Source organism: Leptidea sinapis, chromosome 15 (genome assembly GCF_905404315.1).
Source record: "Leptidea sinapis chromosome 15, ilLepSina1.1, whole genome shotgun sequence".
NCBI lineage: Eukaryota > Metazoa > Arthropoda > Insecta > Lepidoptera > Pieridae > Leptidea > Leptidea sinapis.
Genome location: NC_066279.1, coordinates 3,176,489 through 3,193,283, shown reverse-complemented (window position 1 = coordinate 3,193,283; position 16,795 = coordinate 3,176,489).

Sequence of the window (16,795 nt, the reverse complement as noted above, 5' to 3'; positions counted from 1 at the left end):
ATTTTTGGAGTCCAATACAGTGCTTTGTGAACTACTACGAGGAGATAACTTGGCATGTATTTCTTCCACGTACAACCAATTTAATATAAGTTATATAGAAACTATATAATATAAGAAAAATATATAATGCAAAGTCAAGAGGTCCACAAAACTATCTCAGATATTATTACACAAATAAAATTTGAAAAACAAAATTTTATGAACGATGCGGGATTCGAACCCACGCCCTCCGGCGTTCCGTGCCGGTGCTCTAACCAACTGAGATAACCGTTCGAGTACCGCCTCGTTATAAAATTCTGTTTGCTTTGTTTAACTCTCAGGTTGTGGCTTCATCTACAGATTCTACTTTACAGTCGTGGTTTCGAATCCCGCATCGTTCATATAATTTTGTTTCTCAAATTTTATTTGTGTATTAATCCTAGAAGTGTGAGTTATCACTTTAAAAACATATCATATTGTTCAGTTATTATTTTAGTATCAGCTATCTAATAAAGATATTTTCAATAAAATTCACAATTCAACGTTATCGTTTTTATTCAGATGATCTAAAATAATATATTGATGCCTCTCCACCTAACTGTATCTCCTCCACTCAAACCTTAACAATATTCAGCAATGGTGTGAATGGAATGATATGTTATTAACTATAAATAAATATAAATAATCATGTTACACGCAGAGAAGTCCTTGAAAATCTGAAGATCCCTACAAGCGCCGTACTCCACCAGGCGGCGCAGTTGACCAATTTAATACGAGTCACGATCCTCAGAAGCGAGAAAAAGACTAAGCCGAGAGAGAGAGAGAAATATAAATAAGTGCTATCATACTAGGTACCCCCGAAAAAATAATACTATAACTAATACATACAAATTGAATGGCATTGTGCTTTAGGAAGTTAGTGAAATACGCTCTTTGGGTGTAATACTACTCAGGCAATTGACTTTCAAACAACATGTCATCAAGATCACCGGAATAGGTTGGATCGCCCGCCTTATTATAAACACGGACCATCTAAAAAACCAGGTCTAAATCATATTTAAACCATGGTCTAAGCAAAAGTCTTATTACAAATCACGTTTTAGCGTTAAACCATAGACCTATCTATGGTCTATAGATAAACCATTGCGATCCCTGGTTTAACGATCGTTTTTGATTGTTGTTGTTTACGTTACGTCAAACTCGTTGTTTTTAGGTTAGAATCAGTTTATAATTTCTAATGTTTTGCCACAAAAATTATATATTTAGTAAAATACCAGTTATCTCACGACCCTAGGGGATGCCCAATGTCTCCATAAATGCAAGTGGTCTGTGCATTACGAAGCTGGGCTCGATATGAAGTGAGTATTAAATTTGTAATATAGGTATTTATTTATTTAATAGAAAAGGCTTACCAACTAGACACACAATTAATATTATGACTACTTATAATATAAAATTTCTTATATTTATATTTGTATATCTAACTTATAGGTATGCACAGCGTTGCCTTCATTTATTATTGTAAGTTAAGTAATCCTACTACGTGTTTACTATTACTAAAAACTATAATTTTATACATCCAATTATAAGGGTTCAAAAGCGTATTTTTTAAAATTCCAAATGTATTAAAATTTATATCTATACTACTATTACTATGGAATTTACTGTAATATAATTTTGAGATAAGTTGGATAGGTGAATTTGAGCCATAATTGTTTCTGAAGAATCGTACATGTACTGGCAGATATGTACTAATACGACAAGGATAAGGTGGTACACATAATCCAATCTTAGATAGAAGTAATGGACAGTCTAATTGATTATTTAATAATTTATATAAGAAAAGAATTTGTGACGCATTTCTTCGCAATTCTAAGGTTTTCATATTGAAAAATTTTAATTTGTCTTTGTAACTTATAATAGTGTAATTATTAGTGACATAACTCAATTTGGATATAAATTTTTTTTGAACTGACTCAATCCTAGTGATGTACTTTTTGTAATAGGGGCACCAAACTACCGAATTGTATTCAACCTGAGATCTTACAAGGGAATAGTATAGTATTTTAAGCGTAGGAATTGATGTAAAATCCTTGGTGTTACGTAAGAAAAACCCAAGCATTTTAAATCTTTTGTGAGCTATTTTGTCAATATGTTTATCAAATCTCAACTCCTCGTCTAAAATGACACCCAAATCATTGATATGGTTTATTTGATTTATTTGCATGCCATCAATATGATATTTACTCTCCAATTTCTTTCGTTTCCTAGAAAATTTTATAAAATGACATTTGGACGCATTGAGTTCCATCACATTATTTTTACACCATAACATTACACGATGGATATCATTCTGTAGTTTCGTTTGATCCTCTGAACAAGTAACTGTACGATATATTTTTAAGTCATCTGCATATAACTCGTAATTTGATTCTTGAATACTTTTGGAAATATCGTTTATAAACAGTGTAAACAATAATGGTCCCAAATTAGAGCCTTGAGGAACGCCAGATGTTTGTTGAAATTCTCTAAATTGATACCCACTTATTTTAACTACTTGTGGTCGATGAGCTAAATATGATTCTAACCATACCAATACGCTTTCTGAGAAGCAGTATGCATCTCTTAGCTTCTTTATTAGCAGGGTGTGGTCGACTTTGTCAAACGCCTTACTAAAATCTGTATACACAGCGTCAACCTCCTTATCATTGCTCATTTCAGTTATAACAGAATCAGTAAAACACATCAAATTTGTAAGGGTTGATCGTTTTTTAACGCAACCATGTTGTTTTTCACTTATTAAATGTTTAGTGTCCCATGAGAGGTATCAACACAATAATCTAATAATTGAGTAAGTATTGAGCTTTTCTTAAACAATGTTTCTTATATTATTTGAACAGATTCAAGACGACACAGCTGACTTGTATCGAGTCTCACAACCAAACAATAGATATATAAACATTCCCACTTCATTAGAAGAACAAAAGGAATCATTGCGAAAGTTTCGCGATATAGCAAAATTTTCTAATAGTAATTGGTGCAATTGACTGTACACATATTATATTATGGGTCAAAAAACTAAATGTATAGGTATTAATATTTTATTCTTACCTACTTGTTATATTATTATATAATTATAAATTACATATTTTTCTTTTATCAAAAGGTTTATTGTTATACTTAATTAAAATTATACATAGGTTGATATTGTATTTTGTAGTTTTACTATTCATCCATTAAAAATTATATTTATTAAAATATTAGCTTTAACTCATATTTTTAAGTTTAATAGTAATCATTTAATGTATAAATATTGTTTAAGGTAGTTTGTGATGCTGATTTAAAAATCATGGACATTGTCACTCGATGGTAGTGTTCAGTAGTCGAGAATATTTAGAGAGAGTTGCTTGAAACAATGTTTTGGGGCTGGTGCATTTTTAGAGCTATTGTTGGGAGAAAGTGGTTATGCATGCACACCATATTTATTTATACCTTTACTCAAGCTTATAACACCTCAAGAAGAAAGGTACAACCGTGCACATATCACACCAGGAATACAATACGATGAGATGTTTTGGTTTGCCCAAGCAAAGATTCCGTTGTTTATTAAGAGGATTATTTGGTGATATTGAAACCTCCAGAAAGATTATTGTGGCATGCACTGTTCTACATACAATTTTGTAATTGATATGCATGAAGATTTATTTCCAGAAGATATTAATATACTTAAATAAGGCTGATTCCTCCAGAACAGTAGTTTTGCCAGTGAAAAATAGTGTTTGTGGAAATATAAGAAGCAGGCAGGTCATTCAAACACACTTTTACTTAATAATATGTTATTATAATAATTATAAACAAAATTTTATTTACATTTATACACAACTAATTAATCTTTAAACAGCTCTGTGATGGTAAATATGAAAAAGAAAATGGGGATATTAAAATATGAATATAATATGACTCAAAACTTTACATTGAAACTGGTGTTTTATATATAGTTTACTTTCTATAGTTTACTTTCTTTTATCATGTCATCATTCAAATGCTAGCTATTATTGTAATTGGGTTCCATTAATTGTTACAAGTGTTGATTGTTTAAATATAAATATTGGAGTTGAAATTTAGCTTCTACTAAAATTAAATTAATCCAATTAAAAACATATTATAAAAATGACTGTATTCAATAATTGAGCTCCAAACTTTTAAATAAATTTAAACTCACTATTTAGTTATTACTCAAGCTTTTATGATTTTCTAATAAATTTACTTCTAATTCTAGTTTTCTTATTTTTAATTTAGCAATTCTAATTGTATATTCATCCTCAAACTCTAACATTTCTAATTGTCTCTTTTTAAATTCAATATTGCTTTCCACTATGCTTTTTTGTGATACTTCATTTCTGTAAAACCAAAATAATATTTTGTTACTAATAGCATATGGCTAACCATATGCTAATCACATATTGCACTAATGTAACATTTTATAATATTCACAAACATTGTGGTGTTAGTGGCTTTCTTTCTCCTCATGTTTTGATTTCATGGAGTAGTTCTGTTAGTTATTTCTAAGGTTCCTACAAAATAATATTATTATTATATAAGTCTTCCTGAGAAAGTAACTTGGGCTTTTCCCCACCAACTGTTTGCACGGTTTGCTGCCTGTGTGTGCTAAAGCGTGCTTTGGCCCCAAGCTTCATCCTCTTCCAAGCCAGTTTCGTTTCCCCTTCTCGTCTATTCATTCCCGCATTGCATGAGTATTGTAAAATTACATATTAACAATACAATTCATTGCAGATCACTATAGAAACAAAATTCTTATTACTACTACCATGTTGCTATGTTTTTCCATTCACTGGCTTTTTTCATGTTGACTGAACTTTTTGTACTTTTGTCCTCAATAAAATGCCGCGATTTGGATATTAATTCGCGTAATAATTCCTTAAACATTTAAAATTAAGATTAACAAAACACAAATGCCTTATATCATATCACTATTACCTAGTGGGCGAACAATTTTACTTACATAATTTTGCTTCAGCTGTCCAATTTACCGCACGTCTTTTCTTTTGTTGATTCATATTATACTTTTTTTTGAAACAATTAGCACCTTAATTATAACACTTCCAAACTATATACCTATTTATTTTCAAGAAATTTTTGTTAAACTTGCGAGTTTTGTTTATCAAAATGGATTCGAATATCGCGCGGGAAAGTCATTCCGTTTTACGTCAGGAGGAATTTTGATCATCGTGCTATGGTAACAATTATAAGAAAAATGCTATCATCGATTATGCAATTATTAATCTATGTTCGATTTATATAAATTCCTTTTATTTTTTGTCACCCTAAATAATATCAGTCGCCAATTAAATAAGAAAACGGTTTTGTTTTCGTTGCATACGGAACGTTACGATCAAATGAAATCATTGTGAACGAATGACTTATAATATATTCTGTGGTCGTAACTGAGACCATGGTTCAAATCGCGGACTAAGCAGTCCATGGTTTATTTATGTTTTGTAATAAGGACAAGTTTAAACCACCGTACTAAAGATAAACCAAGACTTTAAAGTATGGGTTTAAACCAGGTCTATCTAAGTTTTTTGTAATAAGACGGTTTAATTTTCTGGGATGAAAAGTATTTCAAGTGATGACCGGTAACATAAAGTATCAACATGCCAAATTATATTAAATTATGTGCATAAGTTGTTGTGTACTACGCTATATAAGTCATTAGTGGTTTTTATCTGTCCCACGGGAACTCTTTAATCTTCCGAGATGAAAAGTATCTAAGGTGTTGACCGGCAATATAAGGTATCAACATGCCAAATTATATTAAATTATGTGCATAAGATGTTGTGTACTACGCTATATAAATAAGTTGAATTTTTTAACTTTCCCGCGGGAATTTTTTGATTTTCCAGGATGAAAAGTATCTAAGATGTTGACCGGCAATATAAGGTAGCAACATGCCAAATTATATTAAATTATGTGCATAAGATGTTGTGTACTACGCTATATAAAGAAGTTGAAGTTTTTAACTTTCCCGCGGGAATTTATTGATTTTCCAGGATGAAAAGTATCTAAGATGTTGACCGGCAATATAAGGTATCAACATGCCAAATTTTATAATGTGCACACGTTGTTGTGTACTACGCTATTTACATAAGTAGAGGTTTTCATCTGTCCCACGGGAACTCTTTTATTATCCGGGATGAAAAGTATCAAAGTCGTTGACCGGGGATGTACAGTATCATCATGCAAAATTTCAATTAAATCGGTCCAATAGGCCCGTACAAACAGACAAACAGACAGAGAAATAAGAAATTCCAAAAAAATCAGGACTTGTACTATTTCTCTTCTTTTATCCCCCGGTTCGGTTTTCATCTTTTTTTTCTTTGCACAGAAATTTGATCTCTACAGATTTATTATAAGTATTACAAGGAGAACATAGATTACACTTAGCCCATTATTATTTACTTTTATCTTAATTATATTTTATGTTTATGGCACAAAGATTATTAATGGATTACTGCAGTTAGGTCTTGAGTGCTTCTAGTAAAAGTATATTAAATTTTTCTTTTTAGCTTTTATCCTTCTTCGTTATGCTCGATTTTCTATTCTATAAGATAATTGATGCGTTATTACGTTCAAGACACCACCTGAGGCTAGGATAAAGCCTTTTGGTGATCTTTTAAATATGGCGATGATTATAACATTTTATTGAATTAAAATGTAATTCTCTGTAATTTAAACAAAACACTTTTAAAGGATTAAAACGCCTTTTCACGGGGACTGAAATCAGATCTGAAAAGGTCTTCAATAGTCGGGTTAACTAAATTAATAACAATTAATAATAACACAGTTACAATTGCACGTGATTTAATCCTTTAAAAGTGTTCTATTAAAATGTGCAACTCACGTTAATCATAGAAAATACTCTTCTCTGTAATTAAAAATAACAATCTTTAAATCCAACAACAATAAATCCAGGTTAATTTTCATAATAAAAAGGATAAGTTCCCAAAGTGAAATTGTAATCATAATTTATCAAAATTTTCCCTTCAATTACAGTGTTATCGTATTCTTGTAACTATATGATTAGTCCATCATCATTAGCTGGAACAAATCCACTGCTGGACAAAGGCCTCTGCCAAAGATCTCGGCGACGATCGGTCCTGCGCTGCCCTCATCCAACGTATTCCGGCGATCTTGACCAGATCGCCAGTCCATCTTGCATTGCATCTTGCGTCAGCATTCGATAATATTATATTCATACAAGTAGACAATGAATTATTTCATAAGTTATTATTTTATAATATTAAATTTTATAATATTTCATTTTGACTTTGTACACTTCTTTTCCATGTAAGCTTTCACTATGAAAAATCAACAGCTTCCTTACCTTACGCATCATTGTACTAAAACTCGTCCATAGTAAATAATAAACAAGAATTTTATTCCTCTAGAGAAAATATTTTTATATATTCCTTAATTCTTATAACCATTTCCAAAGCCAATTTATCTTAAGCTTTGTCATCTCTTATCTTGTCCAATATTACACATAAAATAAACAGTTAAACTTGTTCGAAATTTAATTTAATTAATGACGTACGCTCTCGTACGGATATCAGGTGAGATACCCTTCTGTCTGTTTTAATTAAGGCTTGTCCGTTTCATGCAATTAATTACTGGAGAGCCATTGAAATAGACGACCGAGGCGACATTTGCTATAATCAATAAAACGTTGCATTTAATGTCAGTATACGATATAACATAAATAGTTTTTTCACGATTATAGGAAAGCTTATTCATTGAGATTCGAGTATGGTTCATTCGTTTAAATTAAATCAAATCAGAAATAATTTATTTCATAGGTAAATCATATTACACTTGAAATATGTCATTTATTTTCATACAGCTCTTTCAGAAGGCAGATTTACTTAATGAAGAACAAGCGAGAAACTCTAATGTTGCTCTGATCAAACAGATTAGATACAATATTTGCAAAGTGATGCAACAAAAATACTTAAACATCAAACACTTAATGCTTTATACGAGTAAGTAAAAAAAAGTGAATTAATAATTAAAACACAAGAGTTATTGAGTACAGTGGATGCATGTATCCGCACATACCGTAAATAAATAAAGGTATTATGGGAGCTTTTAATTAGATATTATTTAAAAAGAAATATATAAACTATAAATTTAAATTAATTAAAGAAAAGAAACATGTAGCTGACCTCCCGGTAACAGGACCATCCAACCACCATAAGTAGCCTGTTCACGAGCATCATTTTTAAAGTTAAAGTTGATAATCATTTACCAATACCAGTTGAGCTATAGCGTTTTGCCCCGGAATATATCTATACTTTTACGATTTCTGTCACATAATAACAGTGTACTTGTAGCTTTTTGTTCGGGTTTATAGAGTACATGAGATATTCCACATCTAAGTCCCAGCATAACATGAAAGAATTCCGGGAATATTTAGAAATACCAACCAAATAGAATAATTTTCGTGGCCAAGCGCTACTTCACAAATTACAAGGAGTTCGTTTCAACCATGTTGTGTGTGTAACCATGTGTTAAAAATTATTATATTGACAATATTAAAATACGGATGTTTTATATCCATTATGAACTTAATTACAATAGGCAAAGAAATATATATACAGATATCTTTTGTAAAGACTTTTACTATACACATGATTATAGATAATATCAGCAGAATTCAAGTTTCTTTGAAGCTCTAAAGTTTCTGAAGCTAGCTCTCAAAGCAGCTAAGATTTGTCATAACTTTATGAAGTATTCATTATAGTCGAGTACTCTCATTTTGTTTGATAGCGAGGGAGTTAATAGGGATGTCTAGGGTAGAAAATTCCCACCCCAGACTTTTCTTTACCTTTTTATCGATATAATTGATGAATATTTTACTGTTTCATCACATTTTTTAAGATAATCTAATCCTTCTGTGATCAATTTATTTTGTTGTATGTTCAATGTGATCATAATTGTCTCCTGTCTCTATTTGTTATTGTAACAGCTTACAAATGGTAAGATTAGCTCGATGGCTGCCCCCTTCGATTAATAAATACCCTCGTATTGCCTAATTGCTGAATTGTGGTAAAATATTTAAATTTGAACTCTTTTCAATTCACCCGAAATTAATATAATGTTCAAACGAATTTTGGTAGCGACTCGCTAACTTTGCTGAAATTGTCGAAATGAAACTTTTGTTGTATCACAAGTGGTCGCCCTCGCTTATATTTGCTTACGTGGCAGTTATCTCTGAAACGTTTTTTTTTTTTCATTTTTATGTCAAGATAGAGTCTCTTACTGTGTGGCAACGCATGACATAAGGTTTATTAGTTTAGTGTGTTTTACAGCGACGTCTTACACTTGCAACACGTCAATAACTTTGTTGTGGGGGCGCGCGTTTTTTTTAAATAAAGGTTAACGTTAAATTATCTAATCGTAGGTTTTTTTTAATGCGTATAACCGTCATTACTTTTCTAAGAACAAATAAGTCTTAGTTCTTCTTGTAAAATGCACTATTTGTGTATTTGGAGTATTACCAGAACAGATTGAGAAATGTACATCTAAATTTGGATTTCTAGGCGCCTTGAACAGTTAAGTCTCGTTATTAATGCAATTTCGGAATTAATTTTAACATTCGTAACTTTCAATTGAAAATGTTTTAACCCCGACTTGAAAATAAGCGATGGAAACGAAATGGAATATATTTCAAATTTATACAAATTACGGTTCCTGATGTGGAACTCTGCTTTCATTTGTTTGTTATTATGAGAATTGAGGACGGCTTTAGGGTTGTCACGTTCAGACCAATTATATCAATGGCGTATCATTCCAGCTAAATTAATTTTGAATCGAATACAAACATGGACAATTCATGATACTGTTTGATTTAAACCTTTTGTTAAACAGTTGTTTTATCAACAACAATTTAATATTTTGTTAACAAAAAGTACCATTTGACGACGTCAAAGAAATGAAGAATAGAACTTATAGCCACTGCATCTTTTTAAAGTCTTCGATGTGGACGTCACGCGTTAAAAGAATCTAGTCAACTATAACAAATGCAAATATACCGTGGTGGACCGTAAATACGGACAGAATTAACGCTATTAATTTTTTAAGAATATTTTAGATTTTCTATGGTTTCGCGTTCAATTGGCAGTAATTTTTTTTAATTCGTAATGTCACACACTATTTTCATAGGCTTTGAGCTAAAGCATTGTAAACTGTATTATTATTTCAAACACAGCCCCTTTTTTAAGTCTCCTCAATTGAAATAATTAGTTGTCTCAGGCTTAGAGGTATGTATTGAAAATTGTGTTCTTGCCGATCAAGAAAAACCATCTAGAGTAAATACGGAACATATGATTTTAGTAACTGATTGTAAAGATCGACGAAATAAATATTACCTTTATTTTATGCATTAATGCAATTTTATTCAATAACTGTTTTAGGTTTAGTATTGTCACATGATAAATGATTTAATGTAATAAATTTTATCTTTTCTACGTTCAAAGTAAGTTTGCTATCATCGAGCCGGCACACGACCTCACAATTGTCAGAATGTTTTAGGGTCTCCTTCCTATTCTTTTTCATGTTATCTTATCAGCATAAATAATTATAATACAAGAGCTAATAAAATGTCTTTATTCAAACAAAACAATGTTTATAACTAAATCTAAATTTAAATTATAACTATCATCACAGGTAAGTGTACCATGACCATACTAGATAGCTAGACTGATCCGTCGATCGATAAGGTAATGAGGTAATTATTTTGCTTCACAATCTACTTATGTGGGTAGATCAAAAAGAGTATTGGTCCCAGCACATTGCCTTGCGAACTCCATAACAGAGGTTTGCTTCTTGACCAATCAATTTCCGTATTTAAGCATTTTTATTTTACGCATTGTGTACTTTCAGAAAATATATAATAAAGTCAAAGGCAAAAATATTTTATTGGCATAAAATCGAAAAGATTGCTCGTCAACGTAAATCACTAAAAATGCATTTCAGATACGAGTACATACTAATTACACAAAAGTATAACATATACATATTTTTTAAATAATGCAATCCGGTAAAATAATACAAGGCTGAACCATAAAATCCAAAAGAAAACAACTATAATACTATTCCGTTCCATATTGTAATATCGTTTACGTAATCTTCAATACTGTAATAAGCTTTCGACATATGTCTGCGTTTAATGAAAGATTTAAATTTATTTATCGATAATTCAGATACACTTTTTGGTAATTTATTGTAAAATCTAATACCATTGCATGCAAAAGAATTGTTTATTTTACAGAGCTTGGTAGGGGGCACTATAAGCTTGAAATGAAATGAAATGATTTATTTGTATGAATCGTGGTAACATAGTTGTTAACAATTAATTGGTGTACATCACAATTCGCCAATATATCGGCATACAAATATTTGATTGTCAATATTGGAATTTTTATATTTATACGTCACTAATAAACATTACACAGATTTAATTCAATAATATAATAGGTACCTCTCAAAAAATTACATTTATATACTATTATTTTTGGCTAAAGAATTCTTTTAAACTATAAAATCATCAATTAGCCATAATTTGTAGTTATTTCTAGTGTTCAAATTATGTTTGTCGCTTATTTTACAGGCTTATTGTGCAGGAGATTGCTATAAATATATTGGCCGTAGATGGTCATAATATGAATATCTTAGAATTTTTCCCTTAGAGATTCTCGTGGACTCATTTGGTATAGGGCACGTACCGCTCTTTTTTGAAGTATGAAGATATTATTTACTTCCGCTGCACTACCCCATAGTATAATGCCATACGACATAACGCTATGAAAATAGCTAAAATAGACAATATATATAATATATCTTCTAAATTCTCTACATTTCACAAACACCAACCTTAATACAAGAAGTGAAACAGTAACAAAGACAAGGTCTAAGAATATACCTAGATCTCAAAACTTATTGTCAAGATTTCTGGCTATATGTTCAGTCAGATGAAAAGTCGTATCTGCTGTGTATTTATCCTTTACAACGACAAATTGATTTTCTGAGAGAAATTAACTGATATCCAGAAAAGGCTTTCTAAAAATATTAATAATAGGCATCATTTTTTAATATTTATGAAAATCTATAATACATAGCAAATTAACAAAACCAAACACAAACAAAAGGCTTTAATTAAGTGGAACGCTGAGAATTTCTTCGTTAGCGTCAACACCATTTTAATTCAATGAATGCCACAGCAGTTGTGCAATGACTCTTAATAAAGTTACAGAAAGGCATAAAAATATTTCATTTATGCAAAATCTATTTAAAGAGTTGAAATATAAATTCTACTGTTGTTAACGCAGTTCTAACTTATTTTTTTAGTTATTCTATATACTTTCTGACCGGCATTTGAAATAATGATCTTCAATGTCAACTTCATCTGATACGTACAAAATGTGGTCTCAAAATAGCTCCTAACTTCAAGAACGTGACAGTTTCTTAGGGATCCTGGAGACTGCGGCTTAAATTCAGTTTTTAATTTGTTAATAGTTTATTTTTGGCCCTTATGTTTTATTAATAAAATATTTTTCTTCATACACATTACTAAAACCAGCAATCATGTATCGTTGTTATAAGTAATAATATGGAAACCAATATAATTTATATGAAAAATCCCATTATGAAGTGCTATTTTTATGAAGTTAGATATTGAATATCTTGCCCATTTTAGATATAGAAATTTTATTGTTTTGAACAATAAATGAAAAAAGATGTGCACGATAAGACGCAATTTCAACTCAAAATTTAATATTATTCGTGAGCGGTCGTGTAAAATGCTATGCAGAATAAAGTCAGGTATAAAACGTAACGTGACATGACGACCTGTAAAACATTTTTTCAAATTTTAACCAATCGTTGGGCGACCTGAGCGAGGGTAATCTTTGGTGGATATTCTTCTACCCTCAAATTTGGAGAGCCAACGTACAACTATAGAATACGGTGCAGCATATGCACCAAAAGCACTCTGTAAATCTTGATTAACTTTATTGCGTAAATCTTTCAAACACAGATGCTTAATAACCGTTTCCATCAAATATCCATAGACCCAAATCACCCATGTAAGTATTTGCCATTGGAAGTTCTCTGAACATAAAGTCTAATAATAATAATAAGAAACTATAAAAACCGCTCCCTAGGCTAGAACCCCTAAGACTTGCTTAGAGACGATTGCATAAGATAAGGCAAGATAAGGAATACACTAAAAGGAGCAAGTAAAAGTAAAAGCCTGCGATGGTAAAGCATCAGTATATATATCAGGATTAAAGGATAATCAGTTAAGTCAAGAGGATTCAGGAAAAGGGATTACAAATTAAAATCAAGCCACACAAACATACTCAAATCTTATGCCCACTCTAGTGTTTACTCCTATTTCAACGTTCAAGTAAATATAGAGCTGTTAAAATGGCTTGGATTAACCCTTGTACTGTAAATTTTGCTAGAGCTAACCAGAGAACGTGGATCACGAATATACTTGAAGGCGCAATATAATCCTGGGAATTTCAATCAGCCATTACGATAAATGAGCTGAGCAGTTGATGAATAAGTAGCAAATTCTCACGGCTTTTAAGTTCAAAGTAACTGGTCGGTGCGCTGTTCATTTCAGCTTAACACAAATAGGCTATTCTTATGTATAATATATACTTATAGTATGTTTCATAAATAAATATTTGAAACAGTGTTATATATGCTTTTTTTATTTGAAACACGACCTGTAAAGTGAAATATGTCGAATTATTACATCATGGTAAAGTTGGGTGCAGTCTGAAAACAACTCAATATGGAATTGTCCATAAATACGAACGGGCTCGAAAAGGTTTTCAACCTCGTTTCAACCTTTTTTTCTTACAAATCATATATTTAGAAATAAAAGAACACCTTGAAAATAAAAACGGTAACCTGAATGTAAGTTTTTTTTTGTGGTATAGGAGGACAAAGGTGTGTACGGGTCACCTGATGTTAAGTGATCACCGCCGCCTACATTCTCTTGAAATACCCGAAACACAGGAGCGTTGCCAGCCATTAAGAAAAGTGTACGCGCTTTTTCGAGGAAACCCATGTCGTATTGTCCCAAAAACACCGCACAAGGAAGCTAGCACATTATATAGCTATGTTGTACGTGGAAGAAAGTTCCTTGAAAACCGCACTGTGGAGGAACGCCACACATACATGTGGCGTGTCGTGCGAAGGTGGATTTCAGCGGCAGGAATCACGTGAAAAAGCTCTCCAGAACACTCCCCGTGATAAATGCAGTAGAAGAAACAGAATGAAGCGACGTCTCAATGCAACTCCAAATGATCTAGCCGTTCAACGAGCACTGGGTCCGCGACAATTCGAGCAGCTCTGAGTTGCACGCGGTCAAATGGTTCGAGCTGATACTGGGGTGCGCCAGACCAAAAATGGCAGCAATACTTCATGTGTGGCTGGACCTGCGCTTTGTAAAGTGCTAGATTGTGGGCCGCCTTGAAGAATTACCGTGCTCTGTTTATGACACCCAGCTCCTTCAAAGACAATTTTGCTTTGCCATTGCCGCTTGAGATTTCGAGACCCAGTTTTCCAATATGAGACAAAGGCGAGGCTTTAGAAAATGTGTTGTTGAAGAGCGGTAATCCTAAAAATGGGGTATTTGAAGTGGTAAATGCACAAACTTCTTCAAGAGTCTTCTGGGGGTTATATTGGACAAAGTTCATTTTACGCCATTCCGCGACCTTCTCGAGAGAGAACTCTATAGAAAACACAAGTTTCTTCCAGAACTGGTCGACGATTTCCCGAGAGATATCTGCATTGCTCCTGCATGCTCACGGGATTGGAGTGGTGATGCAACCGCCCATGGACATCCGCAACAACAGGGGTCAGGAGATGCGTTTCCAGCCGTTAAAGAGGGAGTGTGCTCTTTCTTTGGAGGTCCCTAAGTAGTGTGGGTTCGGGAAAACAGCAGCTGATTATTGATTCCACAAAGTAGCTGTGTGTAGTAAGAAATTACTTGGAAAACGCGCGGCTGTGGAATACCAGAGAATGATGCGGGTGGTATTTTTCATTTTGACGTAAATTCCGGTGGTGCAATTTGGCTGCTGGAATCAACCCGAATAGCTCGTCTGAGCACTCCCCGTGATAAATGCGGTAGAAGATGCAGAAGGAACCCACTTCTCTACGCAACTTCAAGCCGATCGGGGATGACTTGATCGTCGATGATTCTAGCGCTTTTAGGTGTTTTCTTGAGGTTGAATTGGAATAATTTTTGTCGGCCCGATTCCAAAACTTAGCAATGCATAGTCTTGATTTCAGACACAAGTTTTTCCGGTTCTCGTTTACGCTATCCCAGGACATGTTGGCACGGCCGGTGCACAATCACTCTTTTCAGGAAACTGGGGAACATGATTGTAGTATAATTTAAGACCCTAGCCTGATAGCACTCCTGCTTGCAGCGAGAGGCCATTTTTCAGAAGCGGTCAAACCACGGTTGTGACCTGCCACCATGCTGCACCATGCCATGCTTTTTTGGATCGGATTAACAAGGGCTGACTTCGTTGAGTACTACGCCTTTTGAATATTATTGCTGGAATAAATGCGTTTGCACTGGCGTCAACTAAGTGGCACACGTTATAAGCATGCTGGGCGAAATGCAATCCGGCCCGCCGACATCGGCAGGGACGGCTGATTGAATGATGCTCCTTTAACTGAGGCATCGAACCAGGGCTGTGCTCTGCCACCGATCCATTCTATAGAGCTTGATATAAAAATATCCATGCCCTGTAGTAATCACATCAGCTACTGCAACGGCGCAAGCACTGAAATCATCCGAAGGGAAACATACCTTGCCCCAAGGGTAGAAAGCAAAAAAGGAACGCTTCATCAAGGACGCAAGCGTTTTATCTATTGTTGCGCTGTTCGCACGTGTCTTTTGTAATTGTTCTAAAAGTAGATTTCCACTGTTGAGATAGACTTTTCTACCTGACTTCATTTGTTGCATTTAAACGGCGCTGTCTCATAAGAGCAGCACGTTTAGTAGGTCCACACATATTCAGATAAATTAGTTAGTGTACTTCAATTTCACTCACAATCAATAAGATTAAAAATAAATTTAACTTGGCAATCAACTTATTTTTAGAGTTCTCCTAAGTAAAATAAAATGAAAAATATTAGACTAAATAAAAGTCATTAATTTTTTTTAAGACAACATAAATTAACTAAAATTATTGTTAAATTATTAACTCACCGATAAAACTCGAATAAAGCCGTATTAATATTTTTTTACAATTACTGTTTTTTTTTTGGAGTCGGTGTTAGTCAAGGTTTGTACCTAGCTAAAATACACAGTTATAGGTGAGATGTGCTTGTGTGGGATGCGTGACGTAACGAGGGGATAAGTGACAGCGGGGCTGCGGCGGGAAGCTATCTTTCTGTGTTCAGTGCTGTGGCAGAACTTACTACTCAGTTGGATGCACTCAAACATAAGTAACAAATACCGTGTAGCGTTATGTCTCCCAGAAGCGTGCGACGGCATTCCAAGCTAAGAAAATTATATTTTTCTAGTAATTAGTGCGTATGATTAATGGATGTCGATTATCCAGTGTATCTATGTATTTATTTAAAATAGGATTCCAGATTGTTACTGCGTATTCTACTATGGATCGTATTTAAGGCTTTTATACTAAAACAAAAGTGTAGAGTAACGCTGAAAGTTACGAGAGGATCTCATACCAAAACCACATAT